The sequence below is a fragment of the Dendropsophus ebraccatus genome, chromosome 10 (genome assembly GCF_027789765.1).
Source record: "Dendropsophus ebraccatus isolate aDenEbr1 chromosome 10, aDenEbr1.pat, whole genome shotgun sequence".
Classification (NCBI taxonomy): Eukaryota; Metazoa; Chordata; class Amphibia; order Anura; family Hylidae; genus Dendropsophus; species Dendropsophus ebraccatus.
In genome coordinates, this window is record NC_091463.1 from 2,842,556 (window position 1) to 2,859,948 (window position 17,393).

The following is a 17,393-nucleotide window of genomic DNA, read 5'->3' on the forward strand; positions in this document are numbered from 1 at the left end:
TACACCACTTCCTGCAGGACATATAGCAGCTGATAAGTCCTAGAAGACTGGAGATTTTTACATCAAAGTAAATTACAAACATATATGACTTTCTGACACCAGTTGATTTAAAAATAGAATATATATGTGTGTGTGTATATATATATATATATATATATAATTATTTTTTTTTGGCAGGAGTTGTGTGATTTTTCCAGGACAGGCCTGTGCAGTACAGTGACCTCTATGCACATAGCAAATAGGATGTGAGGCCTAGGAGGGAATGTGGGGCTCTGGCCTGATGTGTCCAATCCCGTCATAGAGAGTAATCACAGAAAACATCTGTAGTGTCGCTGATCTCTCCGTACTGTGCAGAGACGTGAGTGTGCCGAACAGCAGAGGCCCTCATCCTCTGACAGCAAGTGCTGCCAGTAGTCACTGTGTAATTACCTCCTTCCAGTCAACTAGAATGGAAGCTCTTTGGCCAAGTGTTCTGGATCCTACATCAAAAGAGAGAGGGACTGGGGGATAAGAATCCCCATTAGTAACTCATCCTCCTTATTCCTGTCTGAGTGTAATACATAGAAGAGCTAGACTGACCCACAGGGAGATAGCATCTCATGTTAATATGTTGTCTTCTTTTTTTATTTGACTTCCTGTAGATGATGCGGAGTGACCGGCTTTATACAACCTTCCCAGTAAGTAGAGTTCCCCAAGTCCTTATTCTCTGTAATGTTGTTGAATAATCTTTTTGGCACTCTGAGGACTATGCCTAGAGACTTGTGTCATACAACAGCTGCCATCCATACCAATGCACTTTAAAGTGTTCTTGTTATTTGTAGTTTTGACATGTCATTAATCACAGAGGGTCTCACCCCTGAGATGTGCTGTGATCCTGACATACAGCCGGGGGAGTGTGTGGTTCAGTGCGTCTCTCCCCGGCTGTCAGTCAAATATGACTTTTGGTTCAATACAGTCTATGAAGCGAAAGAGTTGGAGATTCAGCTGACCGGGTGTCAAGCGCACTCCCCCAGCTGTATCTCAGGATCGCAGCGTGTCTCAGGAGTGAGACACCCAGTAGCCAGTAACTTCGGCCGTGTCCGACATGGCAAAAGATACTATGAATGACAATAAGGCCTTATTCACTCGTTCTGCAGCTGTAATCTGCTTAAAGTTTGTCCATAGGGCACACGTAATCCATAATGTTTGCAGATGTTGCGGACTATATTTCCGTAACATCAGCAAATTACGAAGGCTTCCATAGGCATCTGGGTGCAGGAGAGATCATCCTCTCTTACAGTTGTCCTGTTCCTGCTGGAAATCTAAGCCAACTGGCTAATTTAGAGTGGTGCGCACCCTTGGGCCCTGTCTGTAGTGTCCTTATCTGCCAGTGCCTCTTAAAGTGACATTGTCACCCCCCCACCTCAGTTCTCCATGCAATTCATGCTGCACATTTAATATATACTTGTATAAAACCTATCTTTGTCTTCTTTCTGATCTAAAATTGCTTCATTTCATTGGTGGACAGTGTCACCTAGGAGGGAAGAGGGGGCCCAGTAGAGCAAAGCCCTGCTCGTTTGACACTGTCCACCGATAAATTGAAGGAGAGAAAGGGGAAGGGGGTAACAGTATCAGTATAGATAAGCTGTAAGACTTCTTAAAGCACAGTACACAGTAAATCACAGTATCTTGAAATCCCGGTGGAGTAAAGAGTTACCTTGAGAGTTGGCTGACTGGGATCCCTTTCATGTACTCTGGGTGCTTGAATCACTGCTATAACAGGTGTAATGCAATCACTGCTGTACGCATAAGTTTCCCAGGACTGGATTCAGCAGCAAGGAGCGGCACAGACTTCAAAGCCCACAGCCTGACAAGCTGCAGGCCCATCTTAACAAAACACTTTGACTTTGTTCTTACTGTAAATTCGCTCATGTTTGGACCCAAGCAATAAAACTGCTATTATTTTACTGCATGCTGAATAGTCCAAATTCAATATTAAAACAAATAAATAAATGACATTTTTCCATTTTCCATCCAGAAAAGGGTAATAATAGTTTATCAATAAGTTACATAAATCCCAAAATGGTGCCAAGAAAAAGTAAGAGGTTTCCCGCAAAACACAAGCCCTCATATTGGAAAAATGAGTGAAAGTACACTCACCGGCCACTTTATTAGGTACACCTGTCCAAATGCACGTTACCACTTATTTTCTAATCAGCCAATCACATGGCGGCATTTAGGCATGTAGACATGGTCAAGACAATCTCCTGCAGTTCAAACCGAGCATCAGTATGGGGAAGAAAGGTGATTTGGTGCCTTTGAACGTGGCATGGTTGTTGGTGCCAGAAGGGCTGGTCTGAGTATTTCAGAAACTGCTGATCTACTGGGAGTTTCACGCACAACCATCTCTAGGGTTTACAGAGAATGGTCCGAAAAAGAAAAACCATCCAGTGAGCGGCCGTTCTGTGGGCGGAAATGCCTTGTTGATGCCAGAGGTCAGAGGAGAATGGGCAGACTGGTTCCAGCTGATAGAAAGGCAACAGTGACTCAAATAGCCAACCGTTACAACCAAGGTAGGCAGAAGAGCATCTCTGAACGCACAGTACGGCCAACTCTGAGGCAGATGGGCTACAGCAGCAGAAGACCACCCGTTACTAGCATGGTGTACCTAATAAAGTGGCCGGTGAGTGTATAAGACATATGCAAAAAGAAATCAAAAGTATGACGCTTGGAGGGTGGCAGTGAAAAAAAAGTAAGAAAATTGCTTGGTCATTAGGGCCCAAAATAGGCCGCTCAGTAAGGGGTTAATGTATAATACACAAAATTATTGCAAGAGGAAAAGAAGAAAAGGACAGCAATTCATTGTGATGACTCCCCAAAGTGCTTTAAACCTCTTCTGTACCTTACACTGCATGCACTTTATCTCAGGAGAGGAAAGCATTCCCAAAATGCCTCATATTTATGTTTTGTTTTTGTTTTTTAAATCCTTTCATATCACTTGATATTGCTTAGGCTAGGTTCACACTGCGTTTTCAGCATCAGTTTAACTGATCCTTTTTTTGCAAAAAACGGATGCATTTGTGTGCATCCATTTTTTATCTGTTTTTCCATTGACTTCCATTAAAAAAAAAACGGATCAAAACGGATGCGTTTTTTTTTTACGCACAATAAAGTACTGTTGGCACTACTTTTTTGACCGTTAAAAAAACGGGTTTGTTAAACGGATTGCAAAAACGCAGTGTGAACCCACCCTTAGTCTCTATGGGTAGCGCTAATCCAGTGGGTTGTTTTTTCTATACTTTTCTCCATGTTACTTGTTGTTCAGGTCTGCTGTAACCTACAATGCTCAGACGTTTACCTTGGATGGGGTCTCGTATCCCTAGTTAGTGTATGTCAGCAAACTTCACCCCCTGTCTTTGTACTCAACCTGAATGATTGCAGAAATGGGCTCCATTATAGTCTATGGAGCTGGACTCCTGTGCTTAGCCAGACAGAGCGGTAAAGCCCCTATTACACGAGGCGATATTGAGGAGCACATGAGCGCTATCAGAGCTTGTTTGCTCCTCGTTCCCTGCTTGCTGCCGGTGTTATTACACGCGTCATCAGCAAGCGGGTATGAGTCGGGGGGAGGGCTGCCTGGGCGATCTCTATATCATCCGGGCAGCCCCTAGAAGATAACAGCGGTATGCTGCCGCCACTCGTGTTCCACGCAGCAACGCCAGCAGATCGTTGCTATCCTAGTCGTTTGTCTTTAAACATGTTGAAACCCCCAACTGATCAAAACTTGTGACATGTCAAAAGTGTATTTAAAACGGTTGTCTGTCCAGGACCTCTTTTTTTGCGCCATCCTCGGGGAAGAGGTGAGTGAAAAAAATAACATGCACTCACGTTCCTGACTTATGCGCTGCCACCTGTACTCAGCTGCTCCGGTCACCATTGTACTGACACTTCTGTAAATGTGATAGAGCAGGTCTCCTCAGCCATTGAGGGGCAGAGAAGGGACACATCCACAGGTGCTGTCCCATTCCCGAACCTGGAAGTGCCAGCACAATGGGGACTGGAGCAGCGGAGTACAGGTGGCAGTGTGGGAGCCAGGGAGCTGAGTGCATGTTGGTTTGTCACTCACCCCCTTCCCTGGGCATGATGCAAAAAGGGGTCCTGGCCAGACAACCCCTCTAACTATAGGAATACCACTTTAAGTCCTTTCTGTGAGCCTCAGCTTTATGGCTGCTGTGGGATAGGGGCGGCCTAGCAGCCATTGTCCTTGTGAGTTTCTCATGCTTAATGGACCTTTCAGACGTGTGCGCCCCTTATTAGCCAGCAGGAAATTGCTGCTATTCCTTTTCTGCAAATTGAAGGTTTTCAGCAGGTTTTGGGCACAGAGGATGTTTGTTTCGTGGGCGTTTTATGTTGTGTTTTTCTTTCTTTCTGTTTTTTTAAATGATCCTTTATACTGAAGCATGTGAAAATCTGTTCCCGTATGTGTCTGCTTAGACTGTACAGCTGGGAACAGAGGTCATTATGTGGTTTCAGGAAAACCTCTCAGACTGTTGAGTGACGTGTGACGGTGAAGAGCGTCAGTCCAGGAGCAATGGCGACAGCACTAGGTCCGACCTCTCAATTCTGAGCACCCTTTCTGCTCTTGTGCTTCAGGTTTAGTCTGTTTGTTAGAGTAGATTGTGATACTGCATACATTGTGTATTCTCTTTATAGGAAACTTGTTCTCAGCACCTCCTGCTGTGTGATGTGCTTCGTGTGAGCCGCCATGAGGAGTAGGTAGATGCGACGTGACAACTATGGAGATTTGTTGTACGCATAGCAACCAATCACAGCTCAGCTTTCATTTGTCATATTCTGGTAAAATGAAAGCTGAAGTGTGATTGGTTGGTGACTGAGACATGACACCAGTGCAGCAAGACGATGGATCATATGCTACCAGAATGTAGCGGTTATAAGAGGAGACTGGGAGCGTCAGCCCTGTGGGTGCTTAGGAGAGGTGAGGATACCATGTTTTTGTTTCACCACCTGGTGAATGACATTTGATGTGATGTAGTAGGATTATTTTCTTGTAGTTGATACCTTCTGTGTCTTGCTTTGGATTGAAGGGGTAATGTTTATTGAGCATCACCATGAGGCATGTAAAGACGTATCAGCTGCCAGTTATGCTTCTTTGGGCATTTTTGGGAGCAAGAATATGCAAAGTGGCTCTGTCCCAGAAGGGAAAGCGTCTTCTCTCTGGAGCCATACAACGTGACTGGGGATTATAATGGCCAAACCAGAATCTCTTGTTAGCCATTTGTAGATGGCTGCTAATTCCTTGTAGCCTTTAGGTCGATGTTGGTCTCTATTTCTAGGGAGGTATCTGTTCAGTTGTCTGTGTTTGTACCAGATTTATTATATTGCCCTTATAATCTAATCAGGCTCGACAGCTTGCAGGTAGGAGCTTCCTTGTGGCTGAGAGCAGGTTTCAGGCTGAGAGGCTGATGGCGGTGGTTTATGCAGATCATCTCTGGTTATCTATACAGAACGTACTGAGATTTACTGAGCCGGCAAGCGGACTCTGAGTGGAGCGGATTTACTGAGCGGACTCTGAGCGGAGCAGATTACTGAGCGCACTCTGAGCGGAGCAGATTACTGAGCGCACTCTGAGCGGAGCAGATTACTGAGCGCACTCTGAGCGGAGCAGATTACTGAGCGCACTCTGAGCGGAGCAGATTACTGAGCGCACTCTGAGCGGAGCAGATTACTGAGCGCACTCTGAGCGGAGCAGATTACTGAGCGCACTCTGAGCGGAGCAGATTACTGAGCGCACTCTGAGCGGAGCAGATTACTGAGCGCACTCTGAGCGGAGCAGATTACTGAGCGCACTCTGAGCGGAGCAGATTACTGAGCGCACTCTGAGCGGAGCAGATTACTGAGCGCACTCTGAGCGGAGCAGATTACTGAGCACACTCTGAGCGGAGCAGATTACTGAGCGGAACGGATATACGGAGCAGACTCTAAGCAGATTTACTGAGCGGACTCTGAGCGGAACGGATATACGGAGCAGACTCTGAGCGGATGGGAATTAGTGAACGGATGGGATTTACCAAGTGGACTCTGAGTGGATATATGGAGCGGACTCTGAGCGGATGGGAATTAGTGAACGGATGGGATTTACCAAGTGGACTCTGAGTGTATATACGGAGCGGACTCTGAGCGGAGCAGGTTTACGGAGCAGACTCTGAGCGGATGGGAATTAGTGAACGGATGGGATTTACCAAGTGGACTCTGAGTGGATATACGGAGCAGACTCTTGAGCGGAGCAGGTTTACTGAGCGGACTCTGAGCAGAACGGATATACGGAGCAGACTCTGAACGGATGGGATTTACCAAGTGGACTCTGAGTGGATATACGGAGCGGACTCTGAGCGGAGCAGGTTTACTGAGCGGACTCTGAGCGGAACGTATATACGGAGCAGACTCTGAACGGATGGGATTTACCAAGTGGACTCTGAGTGGATATACGGAGCAGACTCTGAGCGGACCAAGCGGACTCTGCTTCCATCCAGGGCACTGCATGTCGGCTCCAGTGCCTTCCCAATGTCTGTAGCTGCCATACACCACGGCTTCTTGAATACGCTCTCTCCTGTAAGTAACCAGACAGATGACACCATCATATGAGAAGTCCCAGATAGGTTTCTTACATCTTTATATGTTATCCTGTTTTCCTTTGTGACTTTATTAGAATTCAATGAAGACGACTTCAAAGTTTTACTGAAAAGAAATGAATCATTGGCTTCAGATAATCTAGAGATGGAAACTGAAGAAAACGACGACGCGAGACGCATCTGATTGAACTTTAAACTTAGCTGCAGTGACGCCCTGAGATAATCCACCTGAATCCACCTTGTTTTTTACATTTCTTTGGCGTTTGATATTGTCCTGATTTAATAGGATCTAATGATGGTGCGTATAGCCTCCGCATGGCTGCAGCGAGAAGCCTCCGGGGTGGGTGGATTCATCATTTATTATGTTTGCTGACAAGTGTAGATGAGGCCGATAACACAGGAGAAGATGAAGGGTCCCGATACCTGTGGGCTGTGCTTCCAGCCATGTATTCCTGTGACAGGTGCTGTGTGTGCTGCTATTAACCCCGCACATGCAGTGTCTTATATAACTAGATCGCTATTATGATGGGAGCATATAGTACCATTTTACTATTTTTAATCTTTTTTTTCCTTTCTTCTCCCCTTCAGATGAATGGCCACCTGTGTGATACATGGAAGACCCAGTGCAAGAGTTAAAGAGTTCTCCAGCTAAAATCTTTATATAGATTACATAGATTTATAATTTACTTCTATTTTAAAATCTGAAGTCTTCCCATACTTATCAGCTGCTGCATGTCCTGCAGTAAATGGTGTATTCTTTCCAGTCTGACTCCACTTCAGGAACTGTCTAGAGCAGGAGAGGTTTTCTATGGTGATTTGCTCCTGCTTTGGACAGTTCCTGACATAAAAAGAGGTGGCAGCAGACAGCGCTGTGTCGGACTGGAGAGAATACAACACTTCTTGCAGGACATTCAGCAGCTGATAAGTACTAGAAGACTGGAGATTTTTAATTAGATGTATATTACAAATCTATAAAACTTTGCTGAAATACTCCTTTAATGCCTGTTTGTGGCTGGTAGAGGGGCTCGAGTGTTGGACCCCTCTGTTTCTTCCATATGTCATTATGTGGTATTATGATTAGTGTCCTGATGAGAAAAGCTCTTTAATTACCACAAAATACTACTGGTTTTGCATATTCTTAGTCATTCACTGATTTGGGGAAGAGAAGTAACATCTGTGATTCTGGATTTTGGCACTGTCACCCTCTTGGCTCCGGCTCTGTGAATCGGGGTTGTGATGATACAAGTTAAGACATACAATATAATACATGTGATTGGCAGATCTTAGAGTATGTCATTGTGCTTGGACCAGAGTGGCGGCTTTTATGCTTTCCTTGCAGTGACTCTGGCAGACAGTCCAGACCTGACTCCTGGCTCTTGTACATGTAGATGTTAGGTAAGCGTAAAACATCTGTGACTGGAGCGCTGCCCGGGGAGAGCAGGTGCGCTCTATAACCTCTCACCAATTACTCAAACTATTGGGACGTCTTGTCACTTATTTTAATTTGTTACAAAGCGTCATTTAAACCTGATACAAATGGCTTTTCTGAAGCATAAGTGGATCTGTGACAGGTTGGTTTCTTAAAACATCATATGGCAAATCTCAGTTTGTTGCTCTTTGGTATAAAGTTTAATCACAAATTACAACGTCCCAAAATCCCCTTATAATGTCCTGAGACATTGGAGGTCCTTGGATCCCTGGCGGAATGGTTTGCTGAAATAACTAATATTCAGCACACAGAAGAATTATCTCCTACGGATGTCACCAAATCTAACCTATGGGGGTAAGGGGATCTCCACCTGTCTCCTGTATACGTAACCCCCCACTCTCATTTACATTCCATCTGTTGCACTCCAGCTCATTTAGGGAACTTTTTGCTATAATCTGCCTGTGCACCCAGACCAGATGCCTTTTGCCTGTCGGCATGACCTCTTTCCTCTTTTCCCACTCTCCTTTTCCCTTCTGCTCCCCCCCCCCCATCTTTCTCTTTTTTACCTCTATATATCCAATCCCTGTGGTTTATTAAAGGGGTAGTTCAGCGAAAAAAAAAAAAAAATCCTTCCAATCAACTAGTGTTTTAAAGTGCCAGAGATTTGTAATTTACTTCTATTAAAAACTTCCAGTACTTATCAGCTGCTGTATGTCCTGTAGAAAGTGGTGTATTCTTTCCAGTCTGACACAGTGCTCTCTGCTGCCACCTCTGTCCATGTCAGGAACTGTCCAGAGCAGGAGCAAATCCCCATAGAAAACCTCTCCTGCTTTCCAGACTGGAAAGAATACTCCACTTCCTGCTGAACATACAACAGCTGATAAGTACTGGAAGACTTTACAAATCTCTGGCACCAGCAGTATCGTATTATCGTAAGTTATACAAATAACCAATATACACTTTTTACGGGAAATGCACATAAAGTGCTTTTCTCCCTGCACTTACTACTGCATCAAGGCTTCACTTCCTGGATAATATGGTGATGTCACTTCCTGGATAATATGGTGATGTCACTTCCTGGATAATATGGTGATGTCACTTCCTGGATAACATGGTGACGTCACTTCCTGGATAACATGGTGACGTCACTTCCTGGATAACATGGCGACGTCACATACCTGGATAACAAGGCGATGTCACTTCCTGGATAACATGGCGATGTCACTTCCTGGATAACATGGCGACGTCACATACCTGGATAACAAGGCGATGTCACTTCCTGGATAACATGGGGGTGTCACTTCCTGGATAATATGGTGATGTCACTTCCTGGATAACATGGTGATGTCACTTCCGGGATAACAAGGCGATGTCACTTCCTGGATAACATGGTGATGTCACTTCCTGGATAATATGCTGATGTCACTTCCTGGATAATATGGTGATGTCACTTCCTGGATAACATGGTGATGTCACTTCCTGGATAACATGGTGACGTCACTTCCTGGATAACATGGCGACGTCACTTCCTGGATAACATGGCGACGTCACATACCTGGATAACAAGGCGATGTCACTTCCTGGATAACATGGGGGTGTCACTTCCTGGATAACATGGTGATGTCACTTCCTGGATAACAAGGCGATGTCACTTCCTGGATAACATGGTGATGTCACTTCCTGGATAACAAGGCGATGTCACTTCCTGGATAACATGGCGATGTCACTTCCTGGATAACATGGTGATGTCACTTCCTGGATAACATGGTGATGTCACTTCCTGGATAACATGGTGATGTCACGACCCGACTCCCAGAGCTGTGCGGGCTGTGGCTGCTGGAGAGGATGATGGCAGGGGGACACTGAGGGACACTGAGCATCCTCTGCCATCATCCTCTCCAGCAGCCACAGCTCTGGGAGTCGGGCCGTGACATCACCATGTTATCCAGGAAGTGACATTACCATGTTATCCAGGAAGTGACATCGCCGTGTTATGCAGAAAGTGACAGCGCCGTGTTATCCAGAAAGTGACGTCGCCGTGTTATCCAGAAAGTGACGTCGCCGTGTTATCCAGGAAGTGACGTCGCCGTGTTATCCAGGAAGTGACGTCGCCGTGTTATCCAGGAAGTGACATCACCATGTTATCCAGGAAGTGACGTCGCCGTGTTATCCAGGAAGTGACATCACCATGTTATCCAGGAAGTGACGTCCCTGCGTTATCCAGGAAGTGACATCACCGTGTTATCCAGGAAGTGACGTCGCCGTGTTATCCAGGAAGTGACATCACCATGTTATCCAGGAAGTGACGTCCCTGCGTTATCCAGGAAGTGACATCACCATGTTATCCAGGAAGTGACGTCCCTGCGTTATCCAGGAAGTGACATCACCGTGTTATCCAGGAAGTGACGTCGCCGTGTTATCCAGGAAGTGACATCACCATGTTATCCAGGAAGTGACGTCCCTGCTTTATCCAGGAAGTGACATCACCGTGTTATCCAGGAAGTGAAGCCTTGATGGAGTAGTAAGTGCAGGAAAAAAAAGCCCTTTATGTGGATTTCCTGTAATAAGTGTATATTGGGGATTTGTATAACTTTTTAGGGGCAATACAATACTTTAATAAATTTCCACCGGACTTCTCCTTTTTAATATGTTCAGCTGTGCTAGCCAACCAGTGAGCTCACAGGAAGTGATGGCCGTCCAGTCATTAGCTTATTCTTCTTTAACCACATACAGTACTGCTATTGTATGCTCATGTCTTTTCTGACTGGATGGACGAATTGTTATATTCCCCCAATATTATCTTGTGGATTCGTATTGTCGTATGCTGTTTCTCCCTGTTTCCTTTTCTTTCATTGCTAATAAAAAAAATTGAATATGAAAATAAAAAAAAATAAAAAATAAAGAACTGAGTGACAAGAGGAGAGGTTTGGTGCCTTAGAGATGGCGCACACACAGGGCCTGTGGATGATAGTCGCCCTTTCATACCTGGCAGCTATGCCGGATTTTTTAACCCGTCACCATAAGACTGCTACCTAAGCTATCTGCATCATCTTATCAAGCAGAAAGAACTGAGCGGATTAAGAGAGTTAGATAGATGATAGCTGATAGATAGATGATAGATAGAAAGTTCAATATATGCAGCACTCACAGAGATTCCGTATGCTGGGTGCCAGCTGTGTCACCCTGATCCGCAGGTGTCTATGTAGATAAGTAACAATATCACTGCAGCTCTCCAGACTTAGGTGAAACAAAGTTGGTGAAGTTTATTCCATAACAGGCACACGGAACAGCAGTAGCGAGGTTTCAGTCCTTCTATTCGGACCTTTGTCAAGCTGGTGAATACACACATACCAAAAAAACATGTGCAATGTGGAAAAGCAAGTGTATCAAATGCATGTGGTTACGGGAATACATAAAGATTCCATCTCATAGAAATCATACGTGTCCAAAAGAAGTGTCCATATAAAGTGTCCATGATGTAGAAAAATTCTTAGTTATAAAAAGTAAGACATCAATTCGGCTCAGAAGGGGTTCACTCACTCGGTCATATGACTCCAGCAATCATCACTTGTTGGCTGGACCGCATGCTTAGTTGAAGCGCACAGCCATCAGGGAATCCAATAGATGATAGATACTGTAGATATAGATAGAAGATAGATAATAGCTTGATAGATAGGAGATAGATAGCTAGATAGAAGATAGGTAGATAGATAGATAAGGAGATAGATAGATAGATAGGAGATAGATAGATAGATAGATAGATAGATAGATAGATAGGAGATGGATAGATAATAGGAGATAGATAGATAGGAGATAGATAGGAGATAGATAGATAGATAGGAGATAGATAGGAGATAGATAGATAGATAGATAGATAGATAGATAGATAGATAGATAGATAGATAGGAGATAGATAGAAGATAGGTAGATAGATAGATAGATAGGAGATAAATAGATAGATAGATAGGAGATGGATAGATAATAGGAGATAGATAGATAGGAGATAGATAGGAGATAAATAGATAGATAGATAGGAGATAGATAGATAGATAGGAGATAGATAGATAGATAGATAGATAGATAGATAGGAGATAGATAGATAGATAGATAGATAGGAGATAGATAGATAGGAGATAGATAGATAATAGGAGATAGATAGATTGATAGATAAATAGATAATAGGAGATAGATAGGAGATAGATAGATAGGATAGATAGCTAGATAGGAGATAGATAATAGATAGATAGATAGATAGATAGATAGATAGGAGATAGATAGATAGATAGATAGATAGATAGATAGATAGATAGATAGGAGATAGATAGATAGGAGGTAGATAGATAGATAGATAGATAGATAGATAGATAGGAGATAGATAGATAGGAGATAGATAATAGATAGATAGATAGATAGATAGGAGATAGCTAGATTAATAGATAGATAAATAATAGATAGATAGGAGATAGAGAGATAGATAAATAATAGATAGGCGATAGACAGATAGATAGATAAATAATAGATAGGCGATAGACAGATAGAGTCCAGTCCACTGAGTGACTCTGCCCACTGGACTCCTTATGACAGAATGATCAGGGATTTCTGTCATCATGTTACAAGTTATACTGGATCTTTTCTTTTCCCATAAAGTTATATATCAATGGCATTGTCTTTTTCTCTTTAAGAATTGTCTTTTTACTAATATATATATATATATATATATATATATATATATATATATATATATATTATTTTTTTTTTAACCCTCTTGGACTTTGTTCTGCTTGGCGTGGGTCTTCAGTGTTCTCATATTAAGCTGTAGTGGGAGCGGGAGTCCTGTGTGACCCGGCGTCTCACAGTGAAGCTACCCCCCCGGCCCTGGCCCGCTGCCTCCTTTGTGCCAGCACACTTCAGTCAGATGTGAGACACGAGACCAGGAGAATTTGCATTATGTGATGAAATTATTAGAATGTTAAGAGGAGCCCTGTGCCATGACCAGAGCAGCCTCTACTGGTGTGAAGCTGCCTCAGCCCGTCACTCCTCCGCCTCTGCTACTCACTGTTTCTCCGGCCTGAATCCCACACGTTCATGCCTTTTCTGTACACCACCCAAGTCTACAGGAGCACAAAAGTGCAATTTCCACTTCTTCCAACTATTTACAGTAGAACGGAATTACAGTATGCTCTAAAGGGCCGTCCCAGGAGTCATTCTCATACAAGAAGTCCTGATTTTATGTGTTCCCTTGGTGCTGCTGCTATTCTGGCTCTGGATCTTCTTAGCTATACCCCCATGTTACTGCAGAGACTCCTTCCTCCTCTGACAGCCGACACTATAGCCCCTACTAACTTCCCCTGAAGCAGGGGTCTTCTCCGCTATACCCCCATGTTACTGCAGAGACTCCTTCCTCCCCTGACAGCCGACACTATAGCCCCTACTTACTTCCCCTGAAGAAGAGGTCTTCTCCGCTATACCCCCATGTTACTGCAGAGACTCCTTCCTCCTCTGACAGCCGACACTATAGCCCCTACTTACTTCTCCTGAAAAAGAGGTCTTCTCCGCTATACCCCCATGTTACTGCAGAGGCTCCTTCCTCCTCTGACAGCCGACACTATAGCCCCTACTTACTTCCCCTGAAGAAGAGGTCTTCTCCGCTATACCCCCATGTTACTGCAGAGACTCCTTCCTCCTCCGACAGCCGACACTATAGCCCCTACTTACTTCCCCTGAAGCAGGGGTCTTTTCAGCTATACCCCCATGTTACTGCAGAGACTCCTTCCTCCTCCGACAGCTGACACTATAGCCCCTACTTACTTCCCCTGAAGAAGAGGTCTTCTCAGCTATACCCCCATGTTACTGCAGAGACTCCTTCCTCCTCTGACAGCCGACACTATAGCCCCTACTTACTTCCCCTGAAGAAGAGGTCTTTTCAGCTATACTGCCATATTAATGCAGAGGCTCTGCCCTCCATTGTTCACTGTGCACAGACCAAAAGGTAGTGACTGAGCATGTGTGTCCTCCAGCACTCAGCTCATGAGGTGATAGTGGACAGTGACTGAGCATGTGTGTCCTCCAGCACTCAGCTCATGAGGTGATAGTGGACAGTGACTGAGCATGTGTGTCCTCCATCACTCAGCTCATGAGGTGATAGTGGACAGTGACTGAGCATGTGTGTTCTTCAGCATTCAGCCCATTAGGTGGATGGGGACAGTGACTGAGCATGTGTGTCCAACAGCACTCAGCTCATTAGGTGATAGTGGACAGTGACTGAGCATGTGTGTCCTCCAGCACTCAGCTCATTAGGTGATAGTGGACAGTGACTGAGCATGTGTGTCCTCCAGCATTCAGCCCATTAGGTGGATGGGACAGTTGCTGTGCCTGTGTGTCCTCCAGCACTCAGCTCATTAGGTGATAGTGGACAGTGACTGAGCATGTGTGTCCTCCATCACTCAGCTCATTAGGTGATAGTGGACAGTGACTGAGCATGTGTGTCCTCCATCACTCAGCTCATTAGGTGATAGTGGACAGTGACTGAGCATGTGTGTCCTCCAGCACTCAGCTCATTAGGTGATAGTGGACAGTGACTGAGCATGTGTGTCCTCCAGCACTCAGCTCATTAGGTGATAGTGGACAGTGACTGAGCATGTGTGTCCTCCATCACTCAGCTCATTAGGTGATAGTGGACAGTGACTGAGCATGTGTGTCCTCCATCACTCAGCTCATTAGGTAATAGTGGACAGTGACTGAGCATGTGTGTCCTCCAGCATTCAGACCATTAGGTGGATGGGACAGTTGCTGTGCATGTGTGTCCTCCATCACTCAGCTCATTAGGTGATAGTGGACAGTGACTGAGCATGTGTGTCCTCCATCACTCAGCTCATTAGGTGATAGTGGACAGTGACTGAGCATGTGTGTCCTCCAGCACTCAGCTCATTAGGTGATAGTGGACAGTGACTGAGCATTGAACGCATCTGGGGCACCTTGCTCAGAGATATGAATAACTGGTCTGAATAAATTCCCTGTCTTTTTAAATGTGTTGTTTCATCATATCACCCCACCCCCGATACAGAAGGGACCCTTTGTGACTTATTCTCTATAATAATACCTGCTGTGTAGATATTTAATGCCCCGTTGCAGCCAAATTTCCCTGTTACAGAAAAGCTCCCTTTAGGCTGTGCTTTTAGGTTCCGCTTCCTGAGGTACGTTACCACAACGGTGCTGAGATAACAATGAGCTTTGTTTTTTACCTCCTCAGTGAAGAATATTAACCTGCAACAATGAATATTTTCAGGCACAAGACGTTCATTATGCGATGGGGTTTCGCCCTGACCCCGGGGCGTGCGGGCCGCTTACTTACTGTAATAATTATAGGTGTTTTCATCTACACTAATGGCTGAGGGTTTGATGCTGTGGAACGTTGGTGTCCTCGCTGCTCCTTGTTCCCACGTTACTCCCAGGTATTGCTCTTGCTGACACGACACCTTTCATAACGTCTGTCAGATTGTGGCTGATAATGGGCTGAGATGAGCTTTGCTTTTGCCCTCCAGTAGGGGATTCGCAGGAGCATACCTGAACAGTGTGAAGCAGGTGCGTTCTCAGCCATCACAGGGACATAACTCAGGGAGCTGTCAGTGATGCCAAAAGTGCAAATGCAACAAATTTCAGATAAGTGGCTGCCCTGGGATGGAAGATAACTCTGTGTCAGGTGTCAGAACACTGAATTTCTGAAGTAAAAAGATTCCAACCTATCTATGCTGCATTGGAGCTAAGCCGTGCGCTACTTCCCTACTGGTTATTAAAGGGCAACTCCAGCGAGTTTAACTGGTGTCAAAAAAGTGCCAGAGATTTGTAATTTACTTTTATTATAAAATCCTCAGTCTTCCAGTACTTATCAGCTGCTGTATGTCTTGCAAGAAGTGGCGTAATCTCTCCAGTCTGACACACTGCTTTCTGCTGCCACCTCTGTCAGGACCTGCGCAGAGCCGGAAAGGTTTTCTATGACATGGACAGAGGTGTCAGCAGAGAGCAGTGTCAGACTGGAGAAAATACACCACTTTCTGCAGGACATACAGCAGCTGATAAGTACTGGAAGACTGGAGATTTTTTAATTGAAGTAAATTATAAGTCTCTGGTACCAGTTGATTCAAACTTTTTCCCTGCTGGAGTACTGCTTTACACATCCGCCATCGCACCATGTGTATACATGCCAGCCCATCTTCTGCTTATAGGGCTTCTGTCCCTGGTCAGTGCTTTCCCAGCTAGAACCTCAGCTCTGAGCCTGCAGTTTACATTATATCAGACAGTATGTGGCCTCCGCTCATTATGATAAATGGAGGTGACAGGAAAAGTCCATTAGTTCCCGATGATTTATTTCTTTTTGCTTTTGTGGGTATTTTTAGAAACTGTATTGAAAAATAAACCGTTTTTAGGATAAATCCTATTTATAAAGGGGGAGTTCAGACTTGGAGGATGATGAGGGACGCAGCTGTTCTCGCAGTACATGTGAAGTCGTCTCTCCCTCATGTAGCGGCTGGGTGACAGCAGAGAAGTCCCATAACAATGCCTGCACCTCGGGATGTCAGCTCTTACATTCATATCACATTCTATGGGAATCTGGCAAATCCTTCACCCCACTGGACACCCCCTTTTCTTTCCCAAGGATTCAGGGAAAAGCAAAGTAAACTAGCAGTTCCAAGGCATTCTCCGCTCCTGACCTTGGCCTTGGTGGATGAGTTGCCAGCTTCCCTGGGAAATCTCATGTCGCAGAGAAAATTGCATCTGCAGATCCCAGGCAGAAAATGAAACCTCCACAATAGAAATCCCCAACCTTGTTGGTCTCCAGCTGTTGCAACACTATGGCTCTAAGCATGCTGGGAGTTGAAATTTTGCAACAGGTAGGCTGGATTAGCTGCAAAGGAGCACGGGAAGGAAAAGGAACCCACTCAGCCAGCGTCAGACCACAAATCCTCCAGTGTCCTCCAATGTTTGTGCAGACCTGTAAGACCCTCCAAGGAATACAGGACACAATCGAGATACCCGGGTGAAAATAACATTTCAACTGTGTGTGCGTCTTTAAAAGCACACACAGTTGAAGTAACAGAGGTTGTCTGGGACTTCCAGTGCAGGCATCTCAATGCTGCCTTTGCCAGAAGCTCATAGAGAGAGGAGGAGCTGGACAGCTAGGTGGGGGAGTAGTGCGGCAGGTGTGTTTATTTTCTCCATTGTTCTGTTTGGGACAAAGGGGGGATGGCTTCACACTATATGGGGGCCACAGAGGAAGACTATATACTGTATTAGATTTTTGAAGAGGCCTAACTGCTATTTGTTGGTACAGAAGGGGC

General features: G+C 44.9%; 1 protein-coding gene across 2 annotated transcripts in view; it reads left to right on the forward strand.

The window, feature by feature from the left end:
* Positions 1-641: 641 nt before the first annotated feature.
* EGFL7 (EGF like domain multiple 7) overlaps positions 642-17,393 on the forward strand; it is a 204,911-nt gene continuing 188,159 nt past the window's right edge. For both annotated transcript variants that reach the window (XM_069943974.1, XM_069943977.1), the window contains exon 1: positions 642-677. The gene's annotated coding sequence lies outside the window, so the exon portion shown is untranslated. The remainder of the gene's footprint in view (positions 678-17,393) is intronic.